A 19,260-nucleotide genomic window follows, 5' to 3' on the forward strand; every position below is an offset into this window, starting at 1 on the left:
CAATACCCATAAATGACAAAGTGAAGACAGGATTTTAACATTTTTTGCAAAATATATAATAACTTATTTACATCAGTATTCAGACCCTTTACTTTGAGACTCAAAATTGAGCTCAGGTGCATCCTGTTTCCATCTGTGGTAAATTCAATTGATTGGACATGATTTGGAAAGGCACACACGCACACATTTATATAAGGTCTCAGTTGTCAATGCAAAACCTAAGCCATGAAGTCGAAGGATTTGTCCATCCACCGGTCAAAAAATGTCTGCAGCATTGAAGGTCCCCAAGAACACTGTGGCCTCCATCATTCTTAAATGGAAGTAGTATGGAATCACCAATAAACACTTCCTAGAGATGGCCGCCCGAACAAACCGAGCAATCAGGGGAGAAGGGCCATGGTCAGGTAGGTGGCCAAGAACCCATGGTCACTGACAGAGCTCCTCTGAAGAACTCCACCAATCAGGCCTTTATGGTAGTGGCCAGACGGAAGCCACGAAGCAGTGAAAAGGGCAAATGACAGCCCGCTTGGAGTTTGCCAAAAGGCATCTAAAAGACTCGCAGACCTTGATAAGCAAGATTCTCTAGTCTGATGAAACCAAGATTGAACTATTTGGGCTGAAAGCCAAGCGTCACGTCTGGAGGAAACCTGACACCATCCCTACGGTGAAGCATGGTGGTGGCAGCATCATTGCAGGGGACTACCTCACCGGTTTGGAGCGAGTGGTCGCATCGGCACTTCGCTCCCGCAGGTAGTATAACTTCTTCATTACATTTCATTACATTTCATTATAGCACAACGGTTTGATTTGTCTAATCTTAGCATTTTCTTCTCAGCTAGCTACATAGCCGTCTTTGTATCAAAGATAATTGCGTAATTATCGTATTTCGCCGTCCTAACGTAGTCTTCACTAGCCAGCTAGCTAAAGTCCACTGATTAGCTGCACTGGAGAAACTATTACACTCAACTGAACGACTTGATTAGTGTAGTGTTAGCTAGCTACATAGCTGTCTTTGCTGTCTTCGTATCTTCGTTACAAGATAATTGTGTTGTTTAGGTTTAGAGTGTGTAGTCTTCGAGTGATTATCTTAATTTACCGAGGTTAGCTAGCCAGCTATTTGTCGTCCTTAACGTAGGAGACTCTGCTATCTAGCCAACAGCTAGCCAACAGCTAGCCGACAGCTAGCCAACGTCTACCGAATAGACTCACAACCCGGTCGCATTCACAGGTAGTATCACATTTTCATTTCATTTCATTACAGTACAACGGTTTGATTTGTTTGATCGTAGCTAGCTATGTAGCTAGCTACGATCAAACAAATCAAACCGTTATCTTTGATACAAAGACTGCTATGTAGCTAGCTATGTAGCTAGCTACATAGCAGTCTTTGTATCAAAGATAATTGTGTAGTCTAGAGCGATTTTCTAGGTTAGCTAGCCAGCTATTGTCGTTCTTTTAACGCAACGTAACGTAAACAACACTACTAGCTAGCCAGCTAGCCCCCAAATAGCAGCACTGCAGAAACTATTACACTCAACGGAACGACTTGATTAGTGTAGTGTCAACAACGCACCCACTGCCAGCTAGCCTACTTCAGCAGTACTGTATCATTTTAATCATTTTAGTCAATAAGATTCTTGCTACGTAGCTTAACTTTCTGAACATTCGAGACGTGTAGTCCACTTGTCATTCCAATCTCCTTTGCATTAGCGTAGCCTCTTCTGTAGCCTGTCAACTGTCTGTTTATCCCTGTTCTCTCCTCTCTGCACAGACCATACAAACGCTCCACACCGCGTGGCCGCGGCCACCCTAATCTGGTGGTCCCAGCGCGCACGACCCACGTGGAGTTCCAGGTCTCCGGTAGCCTCCCTCTGAGAGTTCATCAATGAGCTTGATGCCTTGATAAGCTCCTTTCCTGAGGACGGCTCACCTCTCACAGTTCTGGGCGACTTTAACCTCCCCACGTCTACCTTTGACTCATTCCTCTCTGCCTCCTTCTTTCCACTCCTCTCCTCTTTTGACCTCACCCTCTCACCTTCCCCCCCTACTCACAAGGCAGGCAATACGCTCGACCTCATCTTTACTAGATGCTGTTCTTCCACTAACCTCATTGCAACTCCCCTCCAAGTCTCCGACCACTACCTTGTATCCTTTTCCCTCTCGCTCTCATCCAACACCTCCCACACTGCCCCTACTCGGATGGTATCGCGCCGTCCCAACCTTCGCTCTCTCTCCCCCGCTACTCTCTCCTCTTCCATCCTATCATCTCTTCCCTCCGCTCAAACCTTCTCCAACCTATCTCCTGATTCTGCCTCCTCAACCCTCCTCTCCTCCCTCTCTGCATCCTTTGACTCGCTATGTCCCCTATCCTCCAGGCCGGCTCGGTCCTCCCCTCCCGCTCCGTGGCTCGATGACTCATTGCGAGCTCACAGAACAGGGCTCCGGGCAGCCGAGCGGAAATGGAGGAAAACTCGCCTCCCTGCGGACCTGGCATCCTTTCACTCCCTCCTCTCTACATTTTCCTCCTCTGTCTCTGCTGCTACAAAGCCACTTTCTACCACGCTAAATTCCAAGCATCTGCCTCTAACCCTAGGAAGCTCTTTGCCACCTTCTCCTCCCTCCTGAATCCTCCTCCCCCTCCCCCCTCTCTGCAGACGACTTCGTCAACCATTTTGAAAAGAAGGTCGACGACATCCGATCCTCGTTTGCTAAGTCAAACGACACCGCTGGTTCTGCTCACACTGCCCTACCCTGTGCTCTGACCTCTTTCTCCCCTCTCTCTCCAGATGAAATCTCGCGTCTTGTGACGGCCGGCCGCCCAACAACCTGCCCGCTTGACCCTATCCCCTCCTCTTCTCCAGACCATTTCCGGAGACCTTCTCCCTTACCTCACCTCGCTCATCAACTCATCCCTGACCGCTGGCTACGTCCCTTCAGTCTTCAAGAGAGCGAGAGTTGCACCCCTTCTGAAAAAACCTACACTCGATCCCTCCGATGTCAACAATTACAGACCAGCATCCCTTCTTTCTTTTCTCTCCAAAACTCTTGAACGTGCCGTCCTTGGCCAGCTCTCCCGCTATCTCTCTCTGAATGACCTTCTTGATCCAAATCAGTCAGGTTTCAAGACTAGTCATTCAACTGAGACTGCTCTCCTCTGTATCACGGAGGCGCTCCGCACTGCTAAAGCTAACTCTCTCTCCTCTGCTCTCATCCTTCTAGATCTATCGGCTGCCTTCGATACTGTGAACCATCAGATCCTCCTCTCCACCCTCTCCGAGTTGGGCATCTCCGGCGCGACCCACGCTTGGATTGAGTCCTACCTGACAGGTCGCTCCTACCAGGTGGCGTGGCGAGAATCTGTCTCCTCACCACGCGCTCTCACCACTGGTGTCCCCCAGGGCTCTGTTCTAGGCCCTCTCCTATTCTCGCTATACACCAACTCACTTGGCTCTGTCATAACCTCACATGGTCTCTCCTATCATTGCAATGCAGACGACACACAACTAATCTTCTCCTTTCCCCCTTCTGATGACCAGGTGGCGAATCGCATCTCTGCATGTCTGGCAGACATATCAGTGTGGATGACGGATCACCACCTCAAGCTGAACCTCGGCAAGACGGAGCTGCTCTTCCTCCCGGGGAAGGACTGCCCGTTCCATGATCTCGCCATCACGGTTGACAACTCCATTGTGTCCTCCTCCCAGAGCGTTAAGAACCTTGGCGTGATCCTGGACAACACCCTGTCGTTCTCAACCAACATCAAGGCGGTGGCCCGTTCCTGTAGGTTCATGCTCTACAACATCCGCAGAGTACGACCCTGCCTCACACAGGAAGCGGCGCAGGTCCTAATCCAGGCACTTGTCATCTCCCGTCTGGATTACTGCAACTCGCTGTTGGCTGGGATCCCTGCCTGTGCCATTAAACCCCTTCAACTCATCCAGAACGCCGCAGCCCGTCTGGTGTTCAACCTTCCCAAGTTCTCTCACGTCGCCCCGCTCCTCCGTTCTCTCCACTGGCTTCCAGTTGAAGCTCGCATCCGCTACAAGACCATGGTGCTTGCCTACGGAGCTGTGAGGGGAACGGCACCTCAGTACCTCCAGGCTCTGATCAGGCCCTACACCCAAACAAGGGCACTGCGTTCATCCACCTCTGGCCTGCTCGCCTCCCTACCACTGAGGAAGTACAGCTCCCGCTCAGCCCAGTCAAAACTGTTCGCTGCTCTGGCCCCCCCAATGGTGGAACAAACTCCCTCACGACGCCAGGACAGCGGAGTCAATCACCACCTTCCGGAGACACCGGAAACCCCACCTCTTTAAGGAATACCTAGGATAGGATAAGTATTCCCTCTCACCCCCCCCCCCTTTAAGATTTAGATGCACTATTGTAAAGTGACTGTTCCACTGGATGTCATAAGGTGAATGCACCAATTTGTAAAGTCGCTCTGGATAAGAGAGTCTGCTAAATGACTTAAATGTAAATGTAAATGTAATGCTGTGGGGATGTTTTTCAGCAGCAGGGACGGGGGAGACTAGTCAGCGTCAAGGGACAGAGGAACAGAGCAAAGTACAGAGAGATTCTTGATGAAAGAGTGGGGCGAAGGATCACCTTCCAACAGGACAACGACATTACATTACATTTACATTTAAGTCGACCCTAAGCACACAGACAAGACAACGCAGGAGTGGCTTCGGGACAAGTCTCTGAATGTCCAGCCAGAGCCTGGACTTGCACCCGATCAAACATCCTGGAGAAACCTGAAATTAATTTAGCTGTACAGTGATGCTCTCCATCCAACCTGACAGAGCTTGAGAAGATCTGCAGAGAAGAATGGGAGAAACTCTCCAAATACAGGTGTGCCAAGCGTGTAGTGTCATTCCCAAGACTAATCACTGCCAAAAGGTGCTTCAACAAAGTACTGAGTAAAGGGTCTGATGTAGGTGTCATATTTCAGTAATGTAACATATTTGCAATTTTGTACATTTTTTATGTTTTTGCTTTGTCATTATGGGGTAGTGTGTGTAGATTGAGGGGGGGTTTAAAAAAATTGAATAAGGCTGTAATATCATAAAATGCGTTAAAGTGTAAAGGGGTCTGAATCCTTTCTGAATGCACCGTAATTGCTTGAATCCTGAACGTTTTACTACATATGAGGCATGTTTTAGCTTGCTTTAAAGTAGCCTAGACAAAATCTGACCATATCCGTGGAGGCAATTATTTTATACAGACATCCACATGCCATTGAAACTAGTAGCCTATTTCTCTAATGTGCTATTGGTCATCAACCTTGTTTCATTGTCTGGTAGCCAAATGCACAATCGCACGTTGTCTTGTATGCGTTGCTGCACTAATAATGTTAAGGGGGGGGGGGGGAATAGGTTTATCAAATTTTTGAAACTAAACGTTCTCATCCGTTGCATCAGATTCATTACTTTTTAACATTGTTCTACGTAGTCTAGGATCCATCATCCCACAACTGTCCCAGAGCCTGTTTGGGCTATTTCTTTTGACAAGCTGGCCAATGAAATAGGTCAACTTTTGTACTATGGTGGATGGTAGATTGAGCCTATATCAAAAGGCAGCACATCCATAAGTCTAGGGGAAGCTAAGCTTTCCTTAAATAAATACATTTAATTGCCAAAATTATGTAGCCTTATTACCATACTCCTCTCCAGAAATAAAATAATTCAAAATAGGCTACTAAAGTATGATTTGGCCACAGAGGATCATTAGCTGAACCGAGCCTTAAAAAAAACAATTTGTAGGTCGTTTTAAAATCGCATTGCCTACAGTCGGAAGGACTGTTTGTTTGTTGATTGCATATTTTTTTCAAATTGGCTATGCAAATTAGCTGTGTCTTCGGTGGTGGTTTGACATAAATATGTGCTATGTTTTCGCCGTAAAACATTTTAGAAATCTGACTTGCTGGGTAGATAAACAAGGTGTTTATCTTTCATTTGAGCCATTGGACTTGTTAATGTGTGGAGGTAAAATATTTTTAGGAATATTTTTGCGTTCCATGCTCCACCTTCCAGCTGAACGTGGGGGGGGGGGGGTGTTCCAAAATTGGAACCCTAGTCCCCTTCTGGTTAACCAACAATGCGGAGTTTCAAAAAAGTATGAAAAATGTGCTAACTAAAAAGGAAAAATGATTGTTGAGTTGCGACAGTCAGTGAAATGTAGGAGCCCAGCCAGGGATATCACAATATTTCAAAATACAAATTGAGGGAAAATAGTGTGGAAAGCAAATGGCTATTGCTGTAAAGACAATGAAAAGACTAAGCTGATTTTTAAATGAGTGAACAACAGTAGACCCATAGCCTAATCTTATTGGGACCAGCAGAGAGAATCAGCCATATCCCTGGTGAGTGTGCACCGTGCATATTCACTCTCATTGTCACTGCCACTTAAGTTTTTGGTAAATCCTCCAGTTTAGATGGATGTCATATTTATACACTGCTCAAAAAAATAAAGGGAACACTAAAATAACACATCCTAGATCTGAATGAATGAAATATTCTTATTAAATACTTTTTTCTTTACATAGTTGAATGTGCTGACAAAAAAAACACAAAAATGATCAATGGAAATCAAAATTTATCAACCCATGGAGGTCTGGATTTGGAGTCACACTCAAAATTAAAAGTGGAAAACCACACTACAGGCTGATCCAACTTTGATGTAATGTCCATAAAACAAGTCACAATGAGGCTCAGTAGTGTGTGTGGCCTCCACGTGCCTGTATGATCTCCCTACAACAACTGGGCATGCTCCTGATGAGGTGGCGGATGGTCTCCTGAGGGATCTCCTCCCAGACCTGGACTAAAGCATCCGCCAACTCCTGGACAGTCTGTGGTGCAACGTGGTGTTGGTGGATGGAGCGAGACATGATGTCCCAGATATGCTCAATTGGATTCAGGTCTGGGGAATGGGCGGGCCAGTCCATAGCATCAATGCCTTCCTCTTGCAGGAACTGCTGACACACTCCAGCCACATGAGGTCTAGCATTAGGAGGAACCCAGGGCCAATCGCACCAGCATATGGTCTCACAAGGGGTCTGAGGATCTCATCTCGGTACCTAATGGCAGTCAGGCTACCTCTGGCGAGCACATGGAGGGCTGTGTGGCCCCCCAAAGAAATGCCACCCCACACCATGACTGACCCAACGCCAAACCGGTCATGCTGGAGGATGTTGCAGGCAGCAGAACGTTCTCCACGGCGTCTCCAGACTCTGTAACGTCCGTCACATGTGCTCAGTGTGAACCTGCCTTCATCTGTGAAGAGCACAGGGCGCCAGTGGCGAATTTGCCAATCTTGGTGTTCTCCCCCACCTGTGGACGTCGGGCCCTCATACCACCCTCATGGAGTCTGTTTCTGACCGTTTGAGCATACACATCCACATTTGTGGCCTGCTGGAGGTCATTTTGCAGGGCTCTGGCAGTGCTCCTCCTTGCACAAAGGCAGAGGTAGCGGTCCTGCTGCTGGGTTGTTGCCCTCCTACGGCCTCCTCCACGTCTCCTGATGTACTGGCCTGTCTCCTGGTAGCGCCTCCATGCTTTGGACACTACGCTGACAGACACAGCAAACCTTGCCACAGCTCGCATTGATGTGCCATCCTGGATGAGTTGCACTACCTGAGCCACTTGTGTGGGTTGTAGACGCCGTCTCATGCTACCACTAGAATGAAATCACCGCCAGCATTCAAAAGTGACCAAAACATCAGCCAGGAAGCAGAGGAACTGAGAAGTGGTCTGTGGTCACCACCTGCAGAACCACTCCCTTATTGAGGGTGTCTTGCTAATTGCCTATAATTTCCACCTGTTGTCTATTCCAGTTGCACAACAGCATGTGAAATTTATTGTCAATCAGTGTTGCTTCCTAAGTGGACAGTTTGATTTCACAGAAGTGTGATTGACTTGGAGTTACATTGTGTTGTTTAAGTGTTCCCTTTATTTTTTGAGCAGTATATATACATATAAACATTTTAAAAATTCTCTAGGACCCTGTCTTTCAAATAATTCGTAAAAATCCAAATAACTTCACAGATCTTCATTGTAAAAGGGTTTAAACGCTGTTTCCAATGAGTGTTCAGTGAACCATAAATAATTGATGAACATGCACCTGTGGAACAGTCATTAAGACAAGACCAGCTTTCAGAGGGTAGGCAAATAAGGTCACAATTATGAAAACTTAGGACACGAAAGAGGCCTTCCTACTGACTCTGAAAAACACCCAAAGAAAGATGCCCAGGGTCCCTGCTCATCCGCATGAACGTGCCTTAGGCATGCTGCAAGGAGGCATGAGAACTGCAGATGTGGCCAGGGCAATAAATAGCCATGTCCGTACTGTGAGACGCCTAAGACAGCTACAGGGAGACCGGACGGACAGCTAATCATCCTTGAATTGGCAGACCACGTGTAACACCTGCACAGGATCGGTACACCCGAACATCGCACCTGCGGGACAGGTAAAGGATGGCAACAACAACTGCCTGAGTTACACCAGGAACGCACAATCCCTCCATCAGTGCTCAGACTGTCCACAATAGGCTGTGAGAGGCTGGACTGAGGACTTGTAGGCCTGTTGTAAGGCAGGTCCTCACCAGACATCACCGGCAACAACATCGCATATGGGCACGAATCCACCGTCGCTGGACCAGACAGGACTGGCAAAAAGTGCTCTTCACTGACAAGTCACAGTTGTCTTACCAGGGGTGATGGTCGGATCCACGTTTATCGTCAAAGGAATGAGCGTTACACCGAGGCCTGTACTCTGGAGTGATTTGGAGGTGGAGGGTCCTTCATGGTTTGGGGAGGTGTGTCACAGCATCATCAGACTGAGCTTGTTGTCATTACAGGCAATTTCAACGCTGTGCGTTACAGGGAAGACATCCGCCTCCCTCATGTGGTACCCTTCCTTGCAGGCTCATCCTGACATGACAATGCCATCAGCCATACTGCTCGTTCTGTGCGTGCGTTCCTGTAAGACAGGAATGTCAGTGTTCTGCCATGGCCAGCGAAGAGCCCGGATCTCAATCCCATTGAGCACGTCTGGGACTTGTTGGATCGGAGGGTGAGGGCTAGGTGCCTTGGTGGAAGAGTGGGGTAACATGTCACAGCAAGAACCGGCAAATCTGGTGCAGTCCATGAGGAGGAGATGCACAGCGGTACTTAATGCAGCTGGTGGCCACATCAGATACTGACTGTTACTTTTGATTTTGACCTCCCCCCCTTCCCCTTTGTTCAGGGACACATTATTACATTTCTAGTAGTCCATGTCTGTGGAACTTGTTCAGTCTGTCTCTCAGTTGTTGAATCTTATGTTCATACAAATATTTACACATGTTAAGTTTGCTGAAAATAAAACGCAGTTGACAGTGAGATTACTTTTTTTTTGCTGAGTGTATATATATATATATATATATATATATATATATTTCTGCTAATGTCTCCAGTCATATCAGGTGCATGAAATAGGTTTCCCATGAAAAAAAAAAACGTATCCGATATAGCTAAGGCCTCTACACCATACGCGCTCAGCCACACATTGAGCAGTCAGTTATATTATTAGCCTAAATGACTATCCAGTAACATTACGAATAGTAGGCTATCTTACATAAGTCTGCAAATGCGATGACGCATGGAATGCTTTATTATAATGTTACATTTTGATTGTGAAAATGTGCTTCTCCAAACTTAACTCATGCTCTGCCTATGCATATGCTAGTGATTTTTGTTAGTTTCTCATCTTATTGGCTGAGGAAAAGTAAATGTGGACAGTTATTCTAACATCAATTTGCACGGTAAGGACACACGTCCTTGCATCCTCAATTAATATTCTCTGTTAAGATTATTATTATTACCATATTCTAAATATGAATGTCATTCTGAGCACCGTGGGTGGTCGCCCTAATCAGGTTAATGGATATGGGTTTGGTACATTTCTCAAATGTCTGGTAAATTAACGTGCTGCTGGTCAAAATGTCCGGCGCCACATTTTCATAACGGAAACCCTGATATGGGAGTGTGTGTGATCTGCAACTGTGAGCACATCAGTTTCAACAGCTCGCCCCCTTACCCCGCCTTTTCAGCTTCAATACTCCTTAATCCCCAGTCAAGTCACCTCATACTCAGAGGAAACAAGTTCATTAAATACAGAGAGAAATGGAAAGACATGAGGGTGCGAGCACAAAAGGAGTCTGCAAAATGAGGAGATACTGGACAGGAAGAAGAGAGCTAGAAAGAGGGAGTGAGGAGAGGAAGAAGAGTTTTTGCAACTGGAAATATGAGCAGATGGAAGGTTGAACTTCTCAGGTCAGTCCTCTCAAATAAGTGGCCAGCAGCATCATATAGACAGCAACCATATAGGTGTAGTGGCTATATCCTTAGAACAAACATGATACCATTCATTTACTGTGGTTTAAATGCATACTATACCACCGTATGTCCAATGTCTACTGCAGTTTCACAGGTGTTTACATTAATAAAATCAGCTGATCAACAGGGTCTGTATAGTATCATTCCAGCCCGGTTAAGGCTCTTGGGGGCTGTACCGACTTGAAATGGGATATAGGGTTGCTGCCTGGGATATAGTGTAGAAGAACAACTTGGCAGATGGCACCTCTCTTGACAAAGCCAGGGCCTTGCCTTCTTAGCATGCATATAAAAAGAGCCAGTGACTTGATTTAGATGCCTCTTTTCCTTAGGCTATGTGATGTTATGTGAGGGAATCTGAGAATGACAAGAGGAGAGGGAAAGAGGAAGCAGAGAGTAGGCCCATGGCAAGTGGCTAGTTTCGTTTTTTCCCCTTGTCTCACCAGCGTTCAATCCAGGCTACATTCCCTCTCGAGTCTCGACATTTGAAAGTCAAAGAGGTAGAACTGGCATGACAAGCTCATGCAGGCCCGAGTCAGCCAAAACAAACATCTTCCCTCCAGTGTTCTTTCACCTCCTCACATCGCCCCTCTTCAGACTGTGCAGCACACACTTTAGGCTGAGTGATGGCAGCTATGAAAGATTACAGGTCAGATATGGGACAATCCTTTTCTGCCTGGAGCCATAAATATTACATGTATACTGTATGTACATATGCATACTCGCACACACTGGAATGGATGCGAGAATAGTAGTCAGCGAGGGGGCCGAGGGAAGAGAGAAATGGGGAGGTGGGAAAGGGGGGCAAAGGGAGAGTGAAAAGTATGCGAAATGTATATAGAAATCTGTCAGTGTGGCTGGTTATTCAGGATCCCACGCATGCGTGGCCCATAGCCAGGCAGCCAGCCGGTCAGGCACAGGGGACCCACTGAGAGACAGGCAGTCCCGGGGAGGGGAGCAGTCAGCCAGCCAGCTCAACAGACTGCTGGGAAATATAGGACGACGTGCCCCCCCCCCCCCAGCAAAAACAAAGACAGGCAGAGCATTAGGAGAAGAGAGTGGAGGAAAGTGGAAATATGTAGCCAAGTACTTGAAAACATCTGGTGTGCATCTGTCCCAAAGTAGAGCTGCAGAGCAGCAGCGGGGGTGTAAGAGTGGGAGGAAGAGGATGGGGTAGAAACAGTTGATAGGCCTTGCGTTAGAGTCTGCCGCCTGTGAATCAAAGCCTTAACCCGCCGGAGCAGAGCGGGATGCCAGACACAGAGAAGGGTGAGGAGAGATGCCATTTTCGGCTGATTAGGGGAATGCGTACTATAGTCATCCATCTATCGATACATTCATACATCAGCTATGCAAGATTGTGCTCTCCAGCTTTAACCTTGTGTTCTCTGTAGTCTGCAAATCTGCTCCAATATAGCTTTGGAACTTGGGCAGAAAAGGCCATCAAATCCTTGCACTCTATTCAGAATTATTCAGTTCTCGGCACTGAAGATAGGCTCCACTGAGAGTCATGTAGACTTCTGCAACGTTTCACCTCAGATTGTCAAAAGATCCGTACCAACATATCACCTGCCGCCAGCGTTCCATAACCAAGCAAACAGCCACAAATAGCTATACCTGTCAAGCCTGTCTGATGAAGTTATTGGTCTGAACAAAGCTAACAGAAACCATGTGAGGGGAAAGAGTAGACGAAACAGCTCTCCCCCGTCGGCTCACTACCACTCTCAGGTGTAAGGTGACGACACAACAAGCTATCCGTATTCAATTACTAAACTGATCAACTGAAATCCTTGAGGATGGTTCCTGACTCCTGAGGATGTGATATGACCATTGTGATATAGGCTAGCCTAGGACATGAGAAAACGTAGGCTCCTTCCCAGAGTCTGTGGTATCAACATAAGAAAGAGGCTTGAGCCAGACCAGCTTAGTTTGCACTGCCCTGAGCATCAATATGCACCAGAAAATGTGCTTCGTGACAACAGCATTATCTTTACTTGACTGCCAAGACGAGGGAAAACTGTTTATACTTGAATAACCACTTAATTTATAAAGGCCAAGCCTATATTCTAAAAAATGAAATTCCAAAGTTACAGTAGCTAGCTCTTCCAACTAAACAGGTCCAGGCAATTAAAACATTAGCATACACAGTGTGAAAAAGTGTCAGCATATTAATGAGGGCTAGCGCCCTTGTCATAGCAACCCACGGCAACACACTGGCCATTCATTGTCAGTGCAGCTGGTACATGTCTCTTTAGCTGCTCCCTCAGGTCTGAGTCCACTGGGACAGGCTCACTGCTAAAGAGAAGAAAAAAATCTCTATAGCTTCTTCTGGTTCTCCTTCACCGTTTGCTGCTGCTTGGGTAGTTACTAGTTTGAGTAATTTCCATAGTGCAGAGTTCATTTGTGGCTCGAGCACACCACACACCTCTGGGACAGCCCTCATTGCAACCGTGATGACAAGCTGCAAGGCTCAGTAGCTAAGCAATGACAACCATAGGGACCAACCAGAAAAGAACTGAGGATAACCACGTAAACATATAACAAAAACAGCACTAAGAGTCACACAGACACATGAACGGCGAGTGTGTTGCCTTTCCACCGCTACTATCATTCCAGAGTTCTGGGCAGAAAACAAATAGATGGCAGCCTGGGACAGATTCAACATCATTGTTAGATTGTGGTGGAGCAAAATGTAACGTCTTGCCCTGGTTGGACAGAAAGGGAACAGGGTCAGCAATGGATCCAACAAATAGGAAGGCTAACACTAATGAAACAGCCACAAGAATCAACAGGAATTGACATAACAGGTTGCCTTATCACCTGGGGCAAGTGAACTGAGTAGTCGTGCAAGTTGAACCTGCTCTGTGGTTGTTCCATTGGGCATGTGACAGTTTATACTAAAAACCACACAACATAAAAATGTGTGGTTCTTTCATTATGTTCACATAAAAGACATAATATTTCATTTCTGCATGCAAGTGATCATATCTGACAGGCAGCCAATAGCCTACTCCTTACTTGGCTAATGGGCAAGTACACTTCAGACCTTAAAGGGATAGCCTTTTATCTACTTCCCCAGAGTCCCATGAATTTGTGGATACCATTTCTATGGCTCTGTGTTCAGTTGGAAAGTTCCTAACTAGCATTAGCACAATTGCTAACTACGGTTAGTGCAATGACTGGAAGTCTATGGTAACTGCTAGCATTCTAGAAGATACCATAGACTTTGTCATTGCGCTTCCGCTAGTTAGCATTAGCTCACAAAACTACCTCCAACTTCCTTCATACTGGGTGGCAGGGTAGCCTAGTGGGTAGCCGAAAGGTTGCGTTGGACTAGTAACCGAAAGGTTGCAAGTTCAAATCCCTGAGCTGGCAAGGTACAAATCTGTCATTCTGCCCCTGAACAGGTAGTTAACACACTTTTCCTAGGCCATCATTGAAAATAAGAATTTGTTCTTAACTGACTTGCCTAGTTAAAGAAAGGTAAAAAATCAAATAAAAATACTGGATGCAGAGACTTAAAAATGGTATCCATCTGACTCTGGGGAAGTAGATGAAGGGCTTTGTTGCCAAAATACTGAAGGGTCCCTTTAAAAAAAGGTGTCCTACACCTGTTGAAATTAATTTAATGATGATCACACTGGTTGTATGTTGTTAAAATCCTGTTTTTGCATGTTTAGCATCAAACTGTAGGCATCAAAGCCCAAATGGGTGAAGCATGTCATTGCAGTCTCATCCACAAACGGAGAGACACCTCCAAGTATCACATTGCATGCATGTCTGTACAGACCAGAGCTCAGTACGTTTTTTACGTTCTGGAACATTAAAATTGGTCATAAACGGTGAAAAACGGGGAGGGGTTGGGTTGTGGGTTCAGGAAAAGGGCAGCATGGCCACTCCCCTTTAAATACACAACTTATTGCTTCAAGTCACACCCTCCAAAACAGGAGCAAACGTACCTCAATGTCTGTTCAAGAACGTTTTGGGGAAACGTGTCGTTCAGTACAAACAGTTATGCGACGTAGCAAATGTTCAAGCGAACTGAACGCACCAGAACAGGATTTCAAAAACTCGGTCTTGGGGTCCCCCATAGGTGCACGTTTTGGGTTTTGCCCTAGCACTACACAGCTGATTCAAATAATCAATGAGTGATGCGTTGGTTATTTGAAATCAGCTGTGCAGTGCTAGGGCAGGGGGGGGGGCAGGACCAAGTTTGGAAACCCTGTGACAGAAAATAGGATTTAGCTGTTCAGCAGACGTCTGCGTTGGTAAGGTCAGGCTCTTATCCCATAAACACTGTGGTCTAATGTTAGAGCCAGAATCCACTCAGTCAACCTGCCAGCTCTTGTGACGAGGTCTTTGTGGCTATTTTTCCTCACTCTGGTAACTATTTAAAAACAGAGAGGAGAGTAGGGAGGAAGGTTTGCCCAGCTCAAATGATGCTGCCCAAAGCAAACGGATTACAGAACAGGTGTACACCTTCAACAGATGGTGAACGGTCATGGCTGGGCAAATATAGAACGCAAAAAAGACTTGATTACACAAACCACTGTTTAAGTTACATTCACACCCTCCTAATCCTGTTTGCAGAGGGGCTGCTAGATGAATATATAACTGTACACAGGACACTCCTAAACCTTGAGTATACAAGTCTTCCATCATAGCTGGTTGATTTTGTAAATACGGGCACTTTTGGATGTTAAATGTTTTTTTTAATTAAACCAACTGCTTTTTATCTCTGAATATTTTCTTCACTATCTGGAAACAAGATCTAATAGTGCCTGAGACCATACCATTTAAAGAATAAACATATTTAATGGTTTCCACAAATACCCGAGAGTTAATGTCATTACCAGCACATCAAAAGAAAAGTGCTATTTTAGTTAAAGAAAATTACAGAAATTGTGCCTAAGGGTTTTTATGACATTTCAAAATAGAGTTTTTCACCATTTAGAAGTTGATTACATGTATTTATCATTGTCATGTCTAAATGTCCATATAGGCCTTTATGATACTCAGAAAGATGCATTTACCACATCAAAATCGTAATATTTTACATTTTAGGAATGATCTTAACAAGCATATAAGGTTCACATATGGCAAAAGTAATCTATATCAATTCTAATTAATACATCTTTGCCTCATATGTACTGTAACAGTAATGACACTGGTGGCATTTCATGAAAAATACCATTAAATATTTAAAATGTCACAGTTGTACATGTTTAATTTTGAAGATATAGAACCGACCCTTAGTTCCGATTCATCCTAAAAGGTGTTTGATGGGGTTGAGGTCAGGGCTCTGAAGGCCAGTCAAGTTCTTCCACACCAATCTCAAAATAACCCTTTCTATATGGACCTCGTTTTGTGCACGGGGGTATTGTCATGCTGAAACAGGAAAGGGCCTTCTCCAAACTGTTGCCACAATGTTGGAAGCACAAAATTGTGTAGAATGTCATTGTATGCTGGAGTGTTAAGATTTCCCTTCACTGGAACTAAGGGGTCAAGCCCGATCCATGAAAAACAGCCCAAGACCATTATTCCTCCTCCACCAAACTTACAGTTGACCAGTGCTGCTACAGCTGGGCATAAATATGATGAACTGAATTGTTGGAAATGGTTGCATCCTTTGACTGTGTCACACTGAAAGTTGTTGAGCTCTTCAGTAAGGGCCATTCTACTGTCAATGTTTGTCCATGGAGATTGCATAGCTGTGTGCTCAATATTATACACCTTTCAGCAGGGTGTGGCTGACATAGCAAAATCCACTATTTAAGGGATGTCCACATACTTTTATGTATATATAGTGTATGTCCTTGTCCTCTCCTTAGTTGATTTAGGGGACATCTCATGGAATAAATAATTAGTCAGTAATAACCATATTAAGTCACATAAATAGACATCAAAATCCCTCAATCATCCTAACACAATACAAAATATAATGGTCTAATTTAGCAAACGTGTCCAATTTCAACTTAAATTATGATCATATGTAATATGTCTTTTCAGGTCTTAAGGTTAGTCAACATGTATGAACTAATACCTTGCCATTACCACCACATGCTTTCCTGAACATCACAGTTCATTATGTGGCGATGACATTTTTACATAGCAGGGATTCTAGCATGCTAACTCCAGTTGAATAGCTAGCATACAATGTATCCTAAATACATAAAATAAAAAGGACTACATAATTTGCTTAAATTATAGACTACTTGATAATGACATTCAATAAAAATATATTTTCAAGTCATATTTCCCTCTATTTTTCTATAATTTCCTGGCATCAAAATGTGAATTTCCCTCCATGTGCTCCGCTTGTCACTATTCATATAACGTTACATAGTAACCAAGCACGCACACACACTTTTGAAAAAAACGTTAATATAATTTGCTTGTCGCGGTGGTAATGACAAAATACTTAGAAGAATATTTTGTGTAAACATTTTTTTTAAGAGGTAGCAAATGGCTTATGCACATATGTATATAGTTTTCAGTTGACTTAAAATCCAGACATGTTTTAGTCTTAACTTAAAGTGTGTTTAATAAAATAAAACGTTCTTTAAAATCTGACCATAACGTATTTGCTAAATCCGTCATTGTAAATAAGAACTTGTTCTTAACTGACTTTCCTGGTTAAATAAATAAAATGACCCAGCTATTCCCTTGGAATAAGAATTCCTTGCTTGGTCACGGACATGAACAGATGCAACAATAGCATGTAGCCTACAGACAGAGACACACTATGGTGTCCAGTAGACTAATCAGTTTTTACATTATTAGACCATTCAAGTCTTACTTTAGATTTTGTACGAGTCATGATGATGTAACCAAAGACTCCACCATTTCTGGTGTAGCTAATTTACCTGGGATCGAGCCTTGCCTAAACAACTATTGTTAAAGCGGCCACAATAAATACTTGAACATTTTAGATAGCTACGCACCAACTAGCAACTGTGACGGAGAAACAAGCTGTAAAATACGGCAAACTAACGCTAACTCCATTTCATTCTACTTTGCTAGCTTGCTAACGACTAGCTAACTTATTTCATACACTGGCATGATTTGTTAACGTAACGTTAGCTGGCTATCTAGTTAGCATTATTAGCTAGATACACAAACTGTGGCCAGCTTACCAACTAAATGCAGGAAATTGTGTTTACCAATCCAATCCTGTTGTTCGGGGATAGCGCAATGGTTCCTTTACTAATTTATTCCAGGCAACGGCATTGTTAAACATCACTTTCACAATTCGAGTTGCACCAGGGCTGCGTTTCGAAGTTGAAATGCAGTTTCTTCAGCCGCACTTCACATGTAGAATTAGTACAGGAAGTGATGTACACAGATGTTTGCTGTTGCTTGCAGTAATGAATAGTATGGTCGGCAGAGACTTTTAAGAGTTAGTTTAGCGCACGTCCACCCTCTTCCTGCTGTATGCATATCCTGAATTTCAGTACAACTTGCTTGTTTGGTTTCACAAGAATGAATGCACCCGCAATACAATTGAATGGGGTGACGTTGAGTACCCAGTGACATAACCATTCTTTTGTGTTATGGCTTACTGAACATAGAACGAGGAAAACACGATATGCTTGACTCGATGAGACATGGCAAAGATAAATGACAGAAATTGTGTTATACAAATTACTTGTGTTTATTTAGACCTACTACTGTATCTTTCGTACACGTTCTGAGATGTACAATTATTACATGCAAGTATCGATTTTTTACCAAATGGTACACCCAAGCTGGGAGACAAAGTATTCTATTGTAATACATGTGTTCTAGATTCTAGAATGGTGCATCACTCATCTCTGTTGACAATCAAGTGTAAACAAATTGCAGTCAAAGCCAAAGTACTGACTTTTTGCCATATTTCAACAAAACATCGTATTTAAAAGGTAAGGAATTATTTTTTTCCACGGTACTTCAGTATTCAAAGTTATGGGACTAGGTAGTTGTTAAATGTAGGTTAAGTTGGTCCACTGGCAGCAGTTAAACAAAAGCAATGAAGCGGTTACCAAAATGAATTGCTTTTTCATGATCAATAACGTATCTAAAACTAAATATATTTCTGACAAATAACTACATGCCACTAAGGTGATGGATTGATCCTCAAACTGTATGTTTATGGAAAAATAACTATGGCCATTAGTGATCACAGACAAATTTTAATTTGGTTGTCCAAAGCTTTCTTCAGAATGTCCAAGCTTCCACCTCACCTTCCTCCATTCCATCCCTGGGAGCCCCAGTCCACCTTGGATGCTGTAGTATCAGCAATCTGGCGCAGTCTCTGCCCTGGTCAAAGAATGCTACCAAACCATGATCTGGGACCAATCTTCACCAAGCTGTCACAGGACCTGGAGTCTGCAACCATGCCCCTCTACACCAACTACTTTGACCCAGTCACTGACCACCTGCCCAACAGTTTCCCATTGGGACACAAGTGGGTACTATTCCATTTGATATACTTTTACTATCTAAACCAAAATCTTACCATTGATAGTAAATATCTATCTCCAGAGAGCTTGACTGACTAACAGAAAGCCTTTCTCCCCTTGTGGTGTAAGGCTGAACTTCAACCTGAGGCTGAACTGCTTTGACTCATGGGCAGACCCAGAGAGAGAGAGGGAAAGAGGGAGGGAGAGAAGCCACCATGTCCCCTCTTACGGAGGACCCCGCATCAGTGGTGCCTGCCTGTCTAGACTGATTAGGAACGGAACGCCAAGCGAGAGTAGAGGATCTATGACCAACAGTCAGTTTATCTATCAAATGTATGGCTACCACTGCAGGTGACCCTGGGCATGTTAGAATGTGTGTCTTGTCACATCATTAGACTTTAAACCAATATATTTCTGTCCGTGTGAAAAATAAAGACAGACTATGCATA

General features: G+C 44.4%; 1 protein-coding gene across 2 annotated transcripts in view; it reads right to left on the reverse strand.

Annotated features, from left to right (window-relative positions):
• Positions 1-17,809, reverse strand: part of si:dkey-199f5.8 (beta-1,4-galactosyltransferase 3) — a 30,650-nt gene extending 12,841 nt beyond the window's left edge. Inside the window, exon 1 of one of the 2 annotated variants that reach the window (XM_046302093.1) lies at positions 17,534-17,809. The gene's annotated coding sequence lies outside the window, so the exon portion shown is untranslated. Of the gene's footprint in view, positions 1-17,506 lie in introns of both variants that reach the window. The other variant, XM_046302092.1, reaches the window with a different exon arrangement.
• Positions 17,810-19,260: the final 1,451 nt, after the last annotated feature.

Source organism: Oncorhynchus gorbuscha, linkage group LG15 (assembly GCF_021184085.1).
Source record: "Oncorhynchus gorbuscha isolate QuinsamMale2020 ecotype Even-year linkage group LG15, OgorEven_v1.0, whole genome shotgun sequence".
In the NCBI taxonomy this organism is placed as follows: domain Eukaryota; kingdom Metazoa; phylum Chordata; class Actinopteri; order Salmoniformes; family Salmonidae; genus Oncorhynchus; species Oncorhynchus gorbuscha.